The 19,568-nt window shown below is 40.9% G+C and overlaps 1 long non-coding RNA gene across 1 annotated transcript in view; it reads right to left on the reverse strand.

Annotated features, from left to right (window-relative positions):
* Positions 1 to 937: 937 nt before the first annotated feature.
* The window catches only part of LOC137870712 (uncharacterized), a 35,610-nt gene continuing 16,979 nt past the window's right edge, over positions 938 to 19,568 (reverse strand). The window contains exons 3-5 of the long non-coding RNA XR_011102728.1: positions 3,839 to 4,046; positions 3,704 to 3,725; positions 938 to 2,046 (exon numbers count right to left, since the gene is read on the reverse strand). This is a non-coding gene — a long non-coding RNA (uncharacterized lncRNA). The remainder of the gene's footprint in view (positions 2,047 to 3,703; positions 3,726 to 3,838; positions 4,047 to 19,568) is intronic.

The raw sequence follows: 19,568 nt of genomic DNA on the forward strand, positions 1-19,568 counted from the left end.
AGACTTCAATTCAAACATGTAAAGATATTCAAAACAATAGCAGATAAAACACACACTCCATATGGGGAGAGAGGCGAGGACATCCAAGAGGTTTAGCGCCGATTGTTCTTTTTATTATCATTAACAGTAATGTGATTCTGAAGCCCCCCGTGACCTCCTCACAGCAGCATCTCATCTCAGAAGTCATTCATTAGAACAAACAGAAGGCAGGCAGAAAGACAGCGAGAAAGAGACATGGGGAGAGAGCATAGTGTAAAATAAATTAGATTGTGCTTATTAGATGAACCACTTTAAGATGGCAAAAGAAAGCATGCTTCACAAATTCAAAGGGTTTGTAATTGTACAGTGCTTGGAGATGGAGCTGTCATGTGGAGCCCGTGATCCAGTTGTTGGTCTTGTGCTATGTGTAATCACAGTTACACTTACTGTCCATTTTGGGTTGTAAGGCCCACAGGGAGCCTTGCAACATGGTTCTGAGCAGTGCATGTTTGGATTGAGATTGGGCTACAGTGTTGCTGTTGAAGACCATGGGCTGATGCGGGCTGTGGTGAAACTAATCAGAAAGCTTCTTATGTCTTCTTCCTCTGATATAAATGGATTGTACGGTCCTCCATGATTTGGCCCAGTGTTTACTGAATAAGATTTCTTACACTGGAGTGACAGTAAAGGCCACCTCTCTCAATTAAGCCCCCTTGGTTCCTTCTCCGTAAGAGCAGTCAGACGGCGTTTCTTTCTGCACCACCCCCCCCACCCCCCCCGGCGCCTCTTATCGTACCAGTCCTGTAATGGCCGACCTCTATACATGTTCATGTGTGAATGTACACATATGTGAGGAGAAAATAGGATGCAGAGTGGTCAGAGGCTCAGTTGGGCCGGGGCGGTGGGGGGGAGGGTGGGGGGGAGGGTGGGTGGGGGGGGGGGGGGGGGGGGGGGGGGGTTGAAGAGAGCTGTGTGGATCCTTGGAGTGGTGTGACAGACTCCCCAGCCTCCTGGTAGGATTTGTTGGAATGTGAGAGAGGAGGATTTTAGCACCAGGCGAGCCACGCCAGAGTGCTGCAGACTTCATGCCATCTGTCTCAGCCTCCATCCTCTCTTTGCCAAACTCATCAGACCTTTATTTCCTCTCCCTCTATCTCCTTCTCATCCCTGTTCACAAGAGTAGCGGACATACTGAGATCTGCTAATGTATTGGAGGGAGAAAAAAATGGCTGGGCTTAATAAACAGATAAAAAAAAAAAAAAAAATCTCGATTGATTAATATGTATTCTTGGAGCTAATTGTCCGACAGCCCTCGTGGAGATGAAATGTGTGTTCGATAGCCCTGCCATTTGTTTCTTGACCAACAGGGAAGGAGAGATGGAGATATTCATACCATAGCAGATCTGTTGATCAGTTAATAATGAAATATGTTTCAAGTGAGAGCCAAAAAGTTAATGCATTATTATAAACAATTACCTTAATTAACTTTTGTATTATACTGTATCATGCAATGAATAATATCTGAATAAAATATATCCTATAAATGAATAATGCTCTGTGTTGGTGTGGTTATTTTGTCACTGAATTTAGAATATTTGATGGTTGGTCTATACTTATGAAATAAAATCTAGAATAGAGAATGTAAAATGCCGAATTGAGAATGTTACCAAAGGTAAAGGTAACCAAAAATGACTTCCATGTAGAGATTCTTACGCCGTAATTAACTCAAAAGCTGATTTTCACATCAAATGGGTGAGTGACTGTGTGCTGTTTGAATGGGACTGATCTCTCGCCCTCTCTCCCCTTGTGGGGGCGACTGGGGAGGATGCTGAAGGAGATCACAGGGTGGAGCTGTACCGGCTCCATGCCCTTAACCTGTTTGCAGAAGTGCACCGGAGGGTGGAGGGAACGGAGACGAAATGTACCCTTTGTCCGAAATGGAACACCAGGTGGCAGGAAGTGGGCAGGAGGCCTTTGAAGATGACCCCCGGTCTCCGCGCTGGGACGGCCTCCACGATCGATCCGGCCAGAGATGGCAGGGAGGGGAGCCAGGTGCCCCCAGAGAGCCTGCAGACCAAGCAGATCTATTATGGGCGAGGAGGCGAGCGGAGTCGGCTGGGGCCCAGCCCCGCTGCTCCCAGTCATATCACTGCTCAGACAGCCAGAGTCAACTGGCTGCATCCTAACAAGCAGGCAAATACTGACAACAGTCTGGCGCACAACAAGCTCAACAGGCATCACATGAGAACTTTAGGAAGGATTTCGACTGCAGCATGCTGTCAAATCAGTGTATAAAACATTGCACAACACTGACTAATTGGTGCAAGTGTGTATACATGCTGCAGTATGTTACATGTGACAAATGAAATACATGCAGGTCAATGTAGAGCTTTTGGAAATGTAGCTGCATGGAGCACGTTTTGAAAGAAGCTTTAAAGATATTAGTTGCTTCAGTATGTTGATCGATGTATTCTTTTCACAGATTGCATTTAAACGCCTTGAGAAACTGCTGCAGAAGTCGTGTGTTGAAATATTAAGAAAATAACAAAAATCAAGATTCAACGATGCTACATAACAGAAGGAGGAAATCAACGTCAAAAAAAAAGGAACACACACAGAGAAAACACAAAAGCCGAAAATTAATTCAGCAGATGTTTGTGCACATCTGCACACGGATGTGAATGTGGGAATTGCTTTGAAATTGTCAGAAAGAAAACATCAGCGAATGCTGAACAGCCATTATGTGCTTTGGGGTGCCTTTGCCCGTAGCACTAATGCAACGTATCTGAGGATAAAGCTGAAATAATGAGAGAAATCAGTGAGAAATGTGTAAGTAGGTTTTTACATGTCTGTAAATCAGGCATCCCATTCAGCTAGAACAACACTAGACTGTTCCAGCATTTGTATTTGGGCCAGCTTTGCAGAAGGTGAGCGCTATTAGCGTCTACGTGCTCATCCCTTCGTATCTCTAAGATGTTTACTGCGCACAACATGCAAGCAAACACACGTGCACACGCACTTAAACGCACAAACAGAAACTCTAATCCCCCCCCCCCCCCCCCCCCCCCCCCCACTCGCTGCTCCCCTCCTCGGGCGTGGAAATGAAAGCTGGGCACTTTGTAGAGGATGGCTGGAAGAAATGAAGACGTGTCTGATTTCCACAGCAACCAATGGTAATGCAGCGCTCCGTACTCTCTGCCCTCCGATAGGTCTTTGTCACTCTCTTCATCTCGGGGCCCATGTCATTCCCTCTAATCCCCCTCCCAAACACAAACAGGCCAATCCTGAGACAAGGCTCAGGGGCTGGGGAGGGATGAAGGAACTGAGGCATGGAAGGAGTGAGGGATGTGGTTCAGGAGGAGAGAAAGGAGCACCAGAAGCTGATGTTGGTGTGAGAAGGAGCCAGTGTGTTATTATTAATAAAGCATAAGAAAAAAAGTACATCAAAGCATACAGGGGCTATGCTATCATACATGAAAGTACTGCACTATGGCTTAATGTTTCCTAAGGCGCGTTATGGTGACGCTGCTTTGATTTGAAATGCATTGTGTGGAAAATGGATTTACAGGAGTGGGGAGAGAAAGCTCGGCGTGGGTGCAGACCATAATTTAAAACATGACCTCATAGGCTCTTCAAAGTCTCCATGAGTGTGGATATTTAGGACTTCGGTGCAGTAGTGTGTGTGTGAGAGACATACATACACAACACATAAATACATACGTACATGCGAGGGATGTGGAGGACACCTGCGAAAACAAACAACGAGCAATCACTGTCACATCCAAATCAAAAATGCAGAATTTTGATCATTAGGAATACATTTTCTATTTTTTCCTTTCTGAGCAAAGGGTGTCCGCACCTCATTATATTGCGCTTGCTCCTTTGTCGATCGATGCCTGCAGGTAATGTGACATCTTTCTCATCGCTCCCCCGTGGCCAGGTAATTATCCTAATCTACCTTCCTCCTGTGCTCCAGCTCCTGTGCAACACTGGCTCAGACCACCTCTGTGGCTTCATTATCAGTGCTGGGGCTCATTAATGGCTTGACGGCCTCGCTGTGCAGGCGACTGGCAGAGAGAAACCACGGGTGAAGAAAAAGAGGAAGAAGCAGAAGGAGGAGGAGAACAAGAAGAGGGGAGAGAAAATTAGACACTAAAGAGCAAGGGGCTGCCCTGAAGGTTAACATCTCAATCATGAGGGACAATACTATCCAGTCCGACGGCTTTGTCTCCTTAAAAGTCATCGCTCTCTGATGGAGGATGAGGCTATAGGCCATAAAAATGTCAAAGAGGAAGTCAGGAGATCGGGCAAAGTACGTTCCGCAGGGCGAAAAGACCATGAAGTGTGTGTGTTTGCGGGGACAAGTCACCATGTCCATGTATGTGCTTCCCTTACAGCCCCCCCCCACACACCTTACAAGTTTGAAACAGCTATAACCTCACAACATACAGAAGGACTGGGGGTGGGAATTCAGTTTCACTTTTTTTTTCTGACAAATGACACCCTGACAGTTGGAAAAAATGTTGGGGTCCCTGAACAGATTTCTCAGTTACAAAAATAAAATGTGTTGGATGAGACAAAGACAGACATTTTACATTCTACTTTTGAACCCCAATGAGAGCACTGACAAATGCCACCCCACCCCCACTCCGTCTGTGCCATGATTGTTTTTTTCTCTCCAGAAATGTCATATAGTTAAGAGGTGATAATTCTATATGGCACAAACAGACACTGACGTCTTCCAAGTGTACATAGCATATAGGCTGACACAGATTGAGATGGTGTAACATGTCTTTGCATCACTCTAAATAGCCATGCAAGCTTTGCTCATTCTTCTTATACCGAGAGATTCCAGTGGAAACTTTTTGAAACCGATGAGGAATTCAAACGCAGTGCCCTAGGGGTGAAATAAAATATATTCTTAGGTTAAAGTTACTGCAGACCTCAGTGATGTGTGAAATCTGTAGTACTCCTGTTTCTGTGTAGATGAAGCCGACATTCCAGAAAACTCAAAAATGCAGAAAACGGCATTGATAAACAGCATGCTAAATCCTCTGAGAGTTGGTGTTAACACATTCAGCTCGGTAAGAGAAACAGCCAACAGATCATTCGTTAAATGCATAATTTAAAAAAAAAAAAAAATGCTGATTGATGAGGCATGAGTTTAGCATGTTTCAGTGTGCTTAGTCTTCAACCACAAACCATGTTAAAGATTAAACATGACGAGCAAAACTTAACTGCAGCTGCCACTACAATGGTCCACGCTCATATGATGATATATTGTAAAAGTGTGGGTGGGTTTGCACCAGTCGAGTGAGCAAAAGTCTTCTTAAACACCTCCACACTGAAACATCCTCTTTCACAGATGGAAATAAAACTCAGTGCTCTTTTGCAGTCTGGTGGTAGCGTGACCGGGACCAAATAATCTGAAAAATGAGCAGCAGCATTAAGGTACTCAGACTCAATATGGTTCCTAATTCGACCCAGGAGGGCAGGACAGAATCCAACAAGTAATAGTGCAGCGAGTGGCTTTTGAGTTAAAGGGTCAGTTCACATATTAGAAAAAGAAAACCCTCTTTATCTAGCAAAGATTTATTCAATATAAACTAAGTCCAATGAAAACTTTTCACATTGAGGTCTGTGGATTACACAGTAACGAGGACATTGTTTCTGGAAAAAGACATTGCTTGAATAAAACTAAATCTCATTGCATGGCTACATAACTAATACCACAATCTAAGGGACTAGAGCTGAATCAGTACCTCCCTGTTCATACTGTGGATCTCGTACTGGAGCTCAAGAAGTGTCTTATGCTCGAACAACAACTTGTTCACGACACTTAAAGCCAAACAAAAGAAATCCGGTGGCAATAAAAATTCAAAAGATAGTGTGTGGGTGTATTAAATGGTTGTTGTAAAAATCAAAGATTCTGTGTTTTCTCACTGCTAGGAGTGCTGCTCTATATTGATTTCATATGTATTGTCCTCAGTGCAGCTACATGTTTAGAAAATGTAATATATAAAGATCAACAAGAGAAGAAAAAAATGTATTCCCACGCTAAAATGTAACTTATATACATATGCGGATAACATGATGTGGACAACAGTATCCTTATGTAATTATTGACCTACATTATTCATACCAACGTTATTATGAAGCACTGTAACTCACATGGCAGCGCAAAGGGAAATGTTACGGAGCACACTTAACAGAATCATCTGATGCAATGGACTGCAGTGGATGTCCTGCACCCAGTTCTTTAAAGTCATATTTGTGTTACTTAGATACACCACCACAGCTCAACTTACAGCGTCATTAACCAGTTCTATAGTTTCATAAAAGGGATCAGTATATTAAAAATGAGTAAGAGAAAGCAGTTCTGAGCTCAGGCAACACCGGCGTCCTCTTAGAAGGCAAATTCTGCCTTTAAACTAAATCAAACTGCCAAATTGGAATATTGGCAGAATGTATGTGATTGAACATTCAGAGCCTCACCCTCTTGTTATATAAGACCAAATATTAAAATGGTTCCAGTATAAAGTACCTTTTAGGACACCTATATTTGGTAAGCATATAAACGGATGAATTAAGGTGAAGGTAAATGCGCATGCTTGGGGCTCAGGAGGATATTAATACATTCTCCACCCCAACAGAGTCAGAGTCAGATGGCACATGCAGTTCTATTAGAGGGTATAACTCTGAGTGGGGTTTGGTGCAGACAAGCATGAAGACATGCTTTATTTTTTTGTCAAGGGTAATGTGATGATACTTGATGCTACAACAATCTTTTCCGCGCAGGATTCTGAATCAGAATCATGCTATAAATAAATATGCTAAAAAGGGTTCCGATGGGTTTGTGACACAGAGAGAGAAAAAAAATCAGCGTCAACTGTTTCTTTTTTTTTTCTTTTAGTTGGAAAAGAGAGGTAAAAGCAAACCTCTTCTTGGCCTTTCCAGGTCACAAGACCACTTGAAAGGTTCGGGTTCTGCTTATCGGAGCACTTCACTTTCTCTGTACTAGATCACAACCTTTTGTTTATCATCCTGTGTCATAGTTACAGTGTAGCTTCGTGCCTCAGGTCTATATAGTATATTGCAAGGTAACGAACGAAGGACTTCTCGGTGTGTAAAGCGTATGCCGGGGAGCATGCAGGCAGTTGAAGGCAGCGGTGGGACAGATTTTTCTTTTGCATGTAACAACCCGAACCTTAGGCTCTTCCATAAAAGGATAATGGAGGAATGTAAAAAACCTGCTGTTCTGCAGCTTTGCTTTGACAAACCAAAATAGGATCCAGCTAGGAAGAGTGTTCCTTACAAACAAGCATCTGTATAACAGATGAAATATGAGCTGACTTCTCTCTAAAGGCTGCGGAAAAATACACAAATAGAACTCACACAGAGTACAGTTAACAAAACATGGTAATGTCAAATATGTTGCAGTATTTGGACTAATTGCAGCGTGTGCATCTTTGCAGAAATGTGATGAATGTTAAATTGCAGCATTTAGCAACAAAAAACAAGAAGCTGTCAGCTGGTGTGTAAGCAACAACGCCACACTAGCTCTGAGAGTATATAGTGTGTTTATCATGAGAATATAAAGTGTGAAAGCTCATTCTTGACCTTACTAGATTAACTCTTCTCAAGGGCCACTTACTAGCTGCTCCCAGAGCTTTCAAACGCATCTGACCTTTCATTACAACAATATTTCACCACATAAAATAACAAAACATATTATAGTGTCTCATAATTGATCTGATGTTAAATAAGAGTCCCTTATTACATAAAATATTTGGTGAAGGAAACTTGCTCAGTTTTTAAACGTTTGTTTATCTAATATCTTAATAGTCTTGTATGAATCCCATGTATGACACAGGATATTGAATATGAGGCGGTGGAAAGATACTGAGCACATTTACTCAAATACTGCACTCAAGTACGATTTACAGCCACTTGGACTTTACTTGAGTATTTCTATTTTGTGCAACTTTATAGGATTTTCTACTATTACGTATGAGCTACATATTTAAGTACATCACGCTGATAATACCTTTGGAGTATGAAATGAGAGTATTGTTACACGACTAGTTTTACAGTAAAGGATGTGAATGTTGAATCAACTTGTGCTGAAACACACCAGGCTACACCCAGCAGTAAATGTTGGGTCATTCACAAAAGAACCAGGTCTGATGCTACATATATATATATATATCTTCTTATAAATACTACAATCATGGGGGCATAATTCATTGAGCGGTTTAAGATTATAAATACAGAACCATGTGAAACAACCCACGATGACCCATTCACACCAAAAGAAGTCTTGTTTATTTCCATTTCAAAGCTACAGCAGTACAACAGCACTAAAACGTATACTCTGATCCCCATCTGAGGCAGTTTGCAAGGTGTGCTTTTAGCTTTACAGAGGAGTCTGTTAGTCAAACAATGGGAGAGCATTAAAACATGCCAATAGAGTAGTATTAGTCAACAGCCTGAGTCAATACACCCCACTGGGCTGCATGTCTTCCTACAAACACAAGCAATTGCTTTAGAAGGCCTCGGCACTAGATAGAAACATCAATTACAGTAAATTACACCAAAACAGTGTGAAACACTTCAATTTGTTAAATCTCCTGAGCTGTCTGAGCTGTTTTGGATAAAAGCAGAGCAAAGCATTGGAGTAAGATAACATTTAATAGCCCTGAGATACAGTACATCGCCCTCTCTCTCCTTGGTCGTATTTATGCATTCAATGCAGGAATTATTTATATTTTGATTCCTGGGACTTAAAAAGCATTATGAAACACACAGGAAAACACGCTCAAAATATTCCTTTTTCTTGCGCAGCCTACTTTTTAGACGTAGAATCCAAAATAAAACCATGACTTTCAAAATGCACGCCAGCTGCACTGTGTGCCCAGTCTTCTGATGGCACTGGGACTTGAATAAAAGTAGTACTTTCACTTTTGGTCCAAGATCATAGAGTTGAAAAGACTTGCAAAGGGGTTAAAAGCACTTCATGTGTTTATTAAGGCTATTATTTCAAAGTGCTGGGATACAGGTTGCTAAACTCTGCAGTAAAGCTACGTTGAGACAATGGAAACAAAGGATAAAATACCATCTTGATTTACACACTCTCTTCCCTGCACAGAAGAAGCACAAATGACAGCCTTTGTAAAGGTAGCAGCTATATGCTGCAAAATGAAAACTTCCAATTTGGACTAAACTTTGTAGTGCTTCAATGACTTCCCTTGCTATGGTTGATTATCCAAGGAGGGGTGTTGGTTGCTGGGGACAGATGAAGATTTGGGCTGTTTCAGGGAACATTTTGGGAGGAGGCCGGGGAGTGGGGGGGGGGGCTGCTGGAGTAAATGAAAGACAAATGCGAGTAGTGCCCACTCAGCTATTTTCCCAGTCAAGATCAAAGACACGCCGGACTGGCCGCTCCACGGGAAACTTGAGATGGGTCCTGCCTTTGTTTGCTGTTGCTAGGAGACCTGCACAAGGCTGAAAGTGTTTGCAGTGGGGTACAACATCAAAACCATTTCCAATATAAATTTTTAAGACAGCCATGTATTTGTGTCCTAGGCTTTCAATTTACAGAGTTCACTGAAAAACACTAACAAATAGCCTAATGACTGATCCCTCTGTTCGCCAAGGAATACATTTCTTGATGTTTGTTTATTAAAAAAGAAAAAGTCGTCACAAACATTTACATATGTACACTCTTAGAAGAGGGCACCAGCGTGAACACTGTGCATAGTATCGGTGCTTTGACAGTATGTAAGCATCCCCATGTTGATGCACAAACTAAATACACCAAACAACAGTAAAAGCAAGATTAATGCACCTTTTGGCCCAGCGCAGGAACACACAGCATGTGAAACTGCGCACACAACTTAAATGTTAGTTTGATGTATTTATAAGCTTCCCAACGAAGCTAATTATGATGCTGTTATCTATTAATGGGCCCCGGGACAGTAAGGGTGGCTAGACATGTGTCACAGAGAGCTCATTACATATCATTAGTTCAACACTCCAATAATGTCTACACCTGCTGAGCAGAAGATAATGACTCGGCCCCTGATATTTGCAGGACTATTGTCTACCAAGCAAAGCACCACCAGGAGGATACCTCCACAGGCTGGAGAGACGCATGAAAACTGATAAAGCTATACAATAACTTCAGGTACACACGTTTTCTTCATTATTAATTTGTTGTAAGCTACAGTGAACGCAGCACAGCGAAAGAAGAAAGCATTTGAATAAGGAAACATTATAAAAACAACATTCCTACCATCTGTACATATTGTGTTACATCATTCTGGGGAAAATGCAGGAGAAATATTACAAGTAATATATCCATATTTACCATTTCTGACGGTAGCTTACGTCCTTAAAATAGACTTGTACTGGCTCACCATATGTTACATAACCTTGTCTGAATACCTTCACCTCAGTCTATTTCCTTTTAATTTCAAGATCAAAATCCTCCATTTTAATAGTGCACATGGGCAAAATCGTGTACATAAATACTCAAAGCAGGGATACTTATGGTCTGTAGGTAGATTTGTAGATGCGTCGGATATGGAATCTGTCTTGTGACTAACGGGACACATGAAAACTGCCATTGCCACAAAATTGACCTTCGTGTCTGGAACGCTAAAGATTAGAATGGTGCTGTGTCGGCCTTGTGTTTTCACTACTTGAGCCAACTGGCACAGCGCTGGCGTCCCTCGCTCCGGCTCACAGTCTGCCATGATGACAATGGCAACCAGCTACCGCATGGCATGCAGAAATGACAAAGCAAGCCAAGGGATACTTGGAAGATACGAAGATAATACAACACAACTGTTTAATTGCGCCGTTAAGAAAAAGTAGTGCTAGGCATCGCTAACCTTTTTGCTTATCTAGAACATCAGCCTCTTCCTCCATGTTTACAGTACAGTGCTTTCAATGGCTTTAAAAGAGGCAATTTCTATTACTGGAAAGAAGAAATTAGGTTATTTGAGGATTCTAAGTTTGGATCCTCTAAAGGGCTGAATTTCTTCTAACCACCAACCACTCAAAATGGCCTACATTCAAGTGCGCCACGAGCTTATTTGCCATATATCCTGCCTTAACCTGCTCCAGTCAGTAATGGCGTGTGTTCGCGAAGCTTCAGTTGAGAAAAAAGGCAATGTACGAACAGCAGACAGACGGTGACAAACAGATTCATCATCCATTTGTTTCACCATTAGAGGAAAAAGTCAAGGCTAATCCTGCTGTTATGAGGAAGACAGTTGTCTCCTCCGCCCCCTGCGAGAACACACTGCCGCCAAAACCTGCATCAGCGGTTTAAATACACTTTAATTGGTGTGTGAAAAGCTGCTGCATTAACTCAAAGTCCTGTAGATTTATGACTGCTGAGAACAAGTCTGTCTGAATTGAATTAGTTTTTGAGTGTGTTCATTTGGCTGCCACCTGCCTCTCAGTAATACAAATACTTCACTTGTTATCAACACAGACTCGTAGTGGTTCTAATTTGTTTGCCAAATCTTTGGCTACGTTCAAGACTTCACTGCCAACAGCCCGCTACTCAAAATAGTTTGATTAAAAAACCCAATATAAATCTAAAACCTATTGTCCTTTGGGTGCCCTTCTCTGCAAAGTGCAATGCTGCAATTAATAACTCATCTATGAGATCATTTATGAATAATGTAGACATATGCAGCCATCACACGTTTTAATATATAATAAGCATGAAAACACAGTAGGAAAGCTTTGAGCAGAGCCATGAATAGTAAAAAAAATATGTCTCATAAGTCTTGAGGCCTGATCTGATGATGGTTCAATCTCAATTTGTGGTTCATTTAGATTTGATTGATAATTGATGCTTCCATTCCGATGATCTTCAGGCCGTGAAGATGGCGTCTCAAATGATAGAGTATCGGTTTATTTGAGATAAAGAGGCGAATATTTTAAACTTCCAACAAGAGCTTTTGTTTATTGGTGTGACCAACTGTCTGTGCAGTAAAATCTACAACTAGTTTACAATGAAGAATCCACCCTGTGTTTGTTTTGTGCTCCTTCAAAGCCTTGACAGCTCTGAATAATAAGTTAGCACAGTAGCCAAGACGCTTCCCTAAACAGTTCACCTCTGTTTTGGGGATGACTGCTGCCTGAACTCTGTACCCCCACTGAGACAATAAAACGGCTGGATGACTATAGGACTAGCAGAAAGGCCGACAGTTTATAACTCAAGAGAGGCGAAGCTATACAGCCTGTGTGAAGATAAAGATTTAGTAACGGTAAGAGATTGGAATTCTCTCAGTCCGAGGTCAGACGGCCAAAGTTACCTTTCTCAATTCCCCGAGGGTGCATGAGGAGACCCTGGACTCAAGCTGGAGCACACAGTCACATCCCTTCAGCTCTACACAAAGGAGTTGTCGCTGTGAATCAGAGACCTCATCATTCCAGCCAATAATTGCTTACTAGGTTTGTAAATGACATGCACTGTCTTTAAGAACATTGTAGTCCGTCTCCTGCATTCACTTTGCTGCAACCTTTTACAACCTAAGGGAATTATATGGACTTGTAGGGAAAGAATAGTTCACTTAATCTATTATAAATGAACAGCTAAGCCCTCACAATGAATGGACTTCATGGACTATATTTAGACCTATATAATTTGGTTCACACTCAGAGTGCAGAGCATGCAAACGTGAACAGGTCGTTAATTGAATTTCCTTTAAAGTAATTTTTATATTAGTCTTGAATATGTTAATTAGACTGAGATTTAAAAAAATAAGTTATTTACACCTTCAATTATGTTCTGTCCATTAACGGCAAAAAAAATAAAAACTACACAATAATAATTTAAGACCTTGATTTGTAAGAATAAGTAATTATTACAACTTGAAGTTGCAGCTTTTTTCAGTTTTTGTAGCTGCAGCTGTTAAATATGCATAAGAGCTAAAGAGAGAGATTGACAAGTGTAGATATTTTCATGTAAGTAAGGCACAAACATCTGTGTGTGGACCTTTAATAGTAGCTTTAACTGCATCATGTAATATATTCTAATATAAAAAAAAGAAACAAAAGCATTAAAGCCACTAATTGCATAATATTGGACTATTTGTCTTCTATCAAAACCTAAGAAAACCTTTTAGAGTATTCTAGGATGAAAAATGTATCTAAATACAGCCATACTTTTCAGTTAACACACACATATACACTGCACACATTTAACTCCTAATTTTGTTAAAAGCAACCAAAAGTTGAAACATTAGAGCAGTATTATCTTGAGAGTGACTGGTACATAATGATACAGGAGTAGTTTAAAAGTCTTGATCTTTTCACACTCTAAGAAAGAACTGTTATTGGAGAGGATTTGCAGTGAGATTCCCTTTTCATTCTAACGGCATTAAAAAGCGTAAAGACTGGAAGACAGAGGAGCGGCGCTGACGTCACAGTCCAAGAGTCACCCGCCGTGTGTTCGGCGTCTCCAAGTGAAGACTTATCTGCAAAGAAGTTTGGACGGACAATGTGGGTGGACAGGGCGTGAAACTACTATCATCATCAGTTCTGAATGAAAAAAAGAAAACATATCTTCCACAAAAAAGAAGGCTCATTCCAATTCAGCTGCGTTGTTAGGACAACGAGAACCATCCCTCAGATGATTAGTTCCACTTCAAAAGAATTTACTTTCCGCAGTGGAAACGTCCCCCTTTTGTGTCCCTTACACAGGGTTTTCTCAGCCCAAAAGAAGAATCGTATGTTTAGTCAGCCTGTTTATTATTCCTTCTGTTCCCACTACAATTGTATTAAATAAATAGAGTACGACTAACAAAGGCCTATTAGCCCATAAACATGTCCTGGTACACACAAAAAAAGGCTAAATCACAGTCTCTGTATAAGAATTAAGTTACTCTAAATGCTGGTAAAGGCATAAACTACATTGCTCGGGACATGGTACCAACTTAGAATGTCTCGTCACCGACATCATGAAACACGCATGTTATGTTGCACATATTTTGTCAAACTGGGGATTTGTTATGTGGCTCCATCTCACTTTTGAGAGACGCTGCCCCCTTGCAAAACAGAGCTAGTCACCGGTGATGGATGCTGTGAAGCGGCAGCATGCAGTGTGTTTTCTGGTGCATATATTGTACAAGACAATGGATGGATTGTGCTTGTTGACTTCTTATTAAGCAGAAAGGCCAGTCGAGTAGAGAGAAGTCCTTGAATAAAGAAAATCAAATAAACATGCTATGCACGCTTTAAATTTACTTTACACACATTTACACGTTTTACATGTAATTCTTTAAGTTAGTCCAAAATTGACTAAAATGTATTTTAAAACACTGTATTAATCACTCAACTCTACTATTTGTTACATACAAATTAATGTGATTACGACTGTGTGGTTAAAGCAGAAGATCAAAGACAGTTACAGCAGTTAGCTTGATTGTTAACCAGACTACCTTGAGATTTTAAAGACACGATTTCAATGCAAAAGCGCCTCAGCTGAAGTTCTCCTGGTTGTTCAGATAAACAGACACATTGCCTGAATCAGGATGAAAAGTTTATTTTTTATTTTTTGACTTAGCCTGCAACTGTCAGCTGTGACATCACGGTTACTTTGATTAGATGTTTCTTGTTTTTTAATGTGAGGTGTATTTTTGAAGCCGAATCCCCGAATCAGCCTGGAATACAAACGTGTCTGCAGGCCTTTAGGCAACATGCAAACAGTCTAGCAACAATAAGTAAAGCTCTACTTCTCCAACAGATACGATATTTCTATAAGGAACCTTAACAATTTAAAGAAAAACGTATTCTTTTATGTATTGCTGAATCTCTCTGTCTTGTTCTGAAACAGTTCTACAACTGCAAATTCCTGGTTGATTAAAAAAATTAAATGTGTCAAACCACTTCAATCGTTTCAGTGGTCCACACTGTCTTTGATGACTGTATATTGCAGTACTTATATTGACTGGAAGCATGCCTGGTGTGGCTCAGAATCTATTTTTCCCTTCATGATCAGTGATGAGCCACCTTGTGACCTACAGTTTATTAATATGCTCAGCATAAAAAGGCCTCTTGGCACAGGACACGCCACCAGCAGCCCTTTAATGTTAGCAACTGTCGAAGCTTTGATTTCTGATTGATGAGTAACGTTGGTGCAATAGCAGAGCGACACTACTGGTCATCTCGGCCCTTTTTCCACAACAGGAAACGTATCCTTTAACGTGGCAAAGCAGCCCTGCTCCTCCGACCCTCAGCAGCCACCACACCACCCGTTTGGACGTTTTGGACAAAAAGTCTCTCTCGGCTACAAACGTACAGAACAAACAAGTATAGATGAAACATATATTGACTGAGCAGGACGGAGGCCAACAAGTGGGAATACAATAGTTTTACTGTCCACAAGCCAGGATGAAAGAGAGGAAGTGAAAAGTGATAGGCAGTTTATCCGCAGTGTCACCAACACTGCGCGACTCCGTCTCACTACGCCTGTGGTTTTTGTTATTTCAAAGGGCTAATGCATAAAGCATGTACACTCAGGGGTCAGTTTATCAGGTACACACAACTCAAACTCAGTCTAATACAACAGGCCTGCAGTAAATGCTGACTGTGGTGCTGACGTGTGACAATGCTATATAATGTGATAATGTTATACTGGGAGGTGTTTCTCATGTCCTGAACCATCACATTGATGTAAAAAAGGGGCACAAATATTAGGAAGACGTCTCAGTGAAATGCAATACAATTAAAGTGCATCACAAAGTACAGCCTCGAGTATGACCGGAGAGCATTGCATCGGTAACACTTTAAGCTCCACAATTTAACATCCATAGGCAGTATGTAAACATTCAATAAGGGTCTGTATCAACAGATAATGAATGACTGACTATAGTAAAACACAGTTGCAAAAATATAAAATATGTCATCAGAGCAGAAGTTATACTTGTTATCAACTAGTGTAAATACATTTTATTGTAAACCATTTATTATAACTTGTAAATGCATTAAGTTAAGATTAACCATTGCATCAATTGACTGCATTAGTTTTAGAAACATGTACCTAATAAACTGGCAAAAGTGGGATGTGCATATCGATTTAAAATTCTAAAAAAGTGAGCCTGCCTGTAGGTGAAACGTTGTGTTGGATGCAGTGTTGACCTCTACAGCACCGTTTTAAAGCACAACCAGACTGGGCCATCATCCCTATGAGTAATATTAAGTACACCTGTACAATCTAATGCAATGCAAAACAACTGCACAACCATGAAGTCCACTTTTATGATGCTTATCATGTTCAGCCGTGCAGCGTAAATTCAATTATGCCTTTTTAGCGTTGAGGTCATAGTTAGCGGTGGTGTTGTACTGGACTGCATTATACTCAAAGGTGTTTCTAATATTCCGCCTCACTCATGTTTTTAAACTGGCCGGAAAACAATTAGACCTCTCAACAGCATAATGTAGTCCAGTGCAACTCCACCGTTAACTATGACCTCAGTAATAAACATGTAATTGAATTTACAAATTTACGACGATGTCAACAAAACCTGAACATAAAGGTAATAATATTATAGCACAGCTGTTTACTTGAATTGCAGTAGAGTGTACAGGTGTACAAGCTAAAGTAGTCAATAAAGCCTTACATTTAATAAGACAGAAACTATAATGGTTAAAATACTTTTGTATTTTTTTTCCTAATAAATGAGGATGAGCTGACTTTGAAAAAAACACAAAATAACTTAACTGAACTGCAACTAATTGCTTCTTTCATCTATCCAATTAAAAGCAGAATTTTAATCCGAGTAGTTTATTTCTTGTTTTGATAGCTCATCACGTGCCACAGCCTTCTAATCAGCACAGAAATATAAGTATTGCAAATGAATTCAGCAGTGAGCCGTTATTTACACTACGATTTTCATCACTCTCTCCAGCCAACAGTGACTGGGGCCTATTCGACAACCTCACCGAAGCATGTGTTGGCAAAGTTAGCTGCTAACTGCTAACATTTTCAATCCATACCCACTCAGGTGTGCATGTGTGAGAGGGTGTGAGGAGGTTGTTAAAATGGTGCTGAGGATCAATAGGAAGTTGTTGTTAGTGAGAGACCTTTCAAGGGGAACATCAGTAAGGTGGCATCACAAGTTGTCATGTGTGATGTTTGTGAAATGTATCTGCAGTGTTTCTACCCTCAGCTGCCTGAATAAACAGTCAGCAGCGACAGCTCAGCCTCCCTGCATGTCCTGTGATGAAACAGCTCGGTTGCATGAGGTAATCTCACCCTTACCCAAATGAGATGGTAATGCCTTCACTCAGGGAATTCAGCAACACACAGCAGCACCTAGAAGGAGGCTGTGCAACTCAAATGGGACTAATAATAGAGCCTCCGTTCTCTTAACTCGGAATCTATATTATACGCTTCAAAAATGAGATCAACTATATGGGTCAGTGGGATTTCTGTGAGAAAAAAAGAAGAAAAAAAAAGAATGGAGCAACCAGAAGAAAATATGCTCTGCTGACAACAGATCTGAGGAATGCACTAGCTAATAAGAAAATTATTTGGGCTGAGTAACAGCTCAGAACTTTAATTAACAGAGCTGGTTTTAACTGATTGAAAGGGAATACATGTCCACACTCATGTGCATGCGAGCCTAATTATTTTCAACCCCTTGATTGTCTAAATAGGCTTTATAAATAAAAGCACAAGTGACTTGAAATGTTCAAAGGAAAATTATTTTCGAAATGGAAATGATCAAAGAGCAGTCTTTCATAACTGGTGTGATCTGTGAGCTAGAATACAGGGGGACTTCAGCTCCACGCTGCTGCGGCCTAGGTTTTACTTTCGAGGACACACACACACACACACACACACACACACACACACACACACACACACACACACAATCACACACGCACTACTCCACCCCCAACATCTGGCTTTCTCACAATAAGAGACATTTATTAGCCTCCATCTCTGCTCAGGCTGTCCACACATTAAACTGAACAAATTGGAAAAAAAACTGCATCCATTAATATCAACAATATAATACATGATATATATGATATGAAAGATGAGAAATGGGATCATCTATAAGCATCCTGGGTGTTGGATTTACAACATGGGACAACAGTAAATCCTGTTTTATTATGGAGATGAATAATAAACCGTGTTTAGATAATTATGTCAGTGACTCCATGTTGCCTCTGGCATCTTGTTCACATGTGTGTAATACCAACAGCCCACGCTGGTTCTTGATCCGTTTACTCTGTTGTTTACGTTACTGGCTGGTAGCTTTACTTTTCTTGTGTTGATAAAAGGAAGTAAATGTACATTTCAAAATACATGCAGAGAAAAGCTTGGTACTTACACTACAGCTGCACGGTAACAAGCTGGAGAGAGGGAGTGGCTTTTTTTTTTTTTTTTTTTTCCTCCAAGGCTCCTTGGCATTATTCATGGCCCTTTAGATGTGGTTCTGAATTAAGTTAATGTACAGAGCATAGTTAATGATGTGTTGGATCAAGTGGTAATAATACAAGTCAAACACAGTCCATGCATAGAATTTAGTGATTCATTTAAAGCTGGGCTTGTTATGCTGGTGCTCTAAAAGTTTCAGATATCTTTATATTTCTAACAAGAATGTCATTGTTTCTACAGTTAACTTCTCTCTCTTCTCTTTCAAACACAACTTTGTCTCAGAAGTCAGACCTTGTTTGGGCGCTGACCTGATATCTGTCAAAGCAGGGTGGGAATATTGTATTTGTCATACTGAAAGGAGTTGCATTTCCAGGGGAATATGTTCTTTTTGTTGCCGATAAACATTTCCGAGACACACCCCAGTTACGCATGTGGATTGCATAATTATGTCAATTGCATAACTGAAAGAATACGGCGGCACAACAGCAGCGATAATGTAGATAAAGGAGTAGAGCTGAGGATAAGCGCTAATTACCTCAGCCATATCCCACTTTAATAAAGGAACTATATGAAACACTCTGCTTTTGCATAGGTGATGGATTTTTGATCCCCTGCCTCTCCCAGAAACCTCGAACACAGGATTATTCCCTGCGGACAGAAATAGATGCAGTCAGTTCCTCCTTGTTCTTTTTGAAAGTCATCTGTGGAAGAGCGCAAACTTCAGAGGTTTAAATCAGCAGAGATACTGGCATTGCACTGATCCTGGGACAAAAACACTGCAGCTGTTTTTGATGTTAAATGTGCTTCGCGCGCACACCTACACATTGTACATCCCCATTACCACATCATAGCATACGTCCAATACAGGGTTAGGCTGCCTCATTGATCACCAACAAGATGAAGGGACAGTCCTTCCCTTTGCCGCTCTTAAATCCGTTACCTGGGCTGCTCAAAGCATCGCTACTGGCTAATTACTATCTCTCATGCCCCTTGTGCTCCCTTTATCCTGTGGCTAATGATAAACTATTCCCATCAATGCGTCTTTAACTTCAGAGGGACCTAAATGACACTTTGGTCTGTTTGGATGATTTTATTGATGATTGTAAATAAATAAAGCAACAATAGGTTTAGCTTGCATTTCTTCCGGTTGCCTCTGTGCCATGAGAGTGCTTCTGTC

The sequence above is a fragment of the Cebidichthys violaceus genome, unplaced genomic scaffold (genome assembly GCF_023349555.1).
Source record: "Cebidichthys violaceus isolate CVI_PGR_0920_01 unplaced genomic scaffold, fCebVio1.0.p SCAF_134, whole genome shotgun sequence".
Taxonomy (NCBI): Eukaryota; Metazoa; Chordata; class Actinopteri; order Perciformes; family Stichaeidae; genus Cebidichthys; species Cebidichthys violaceus.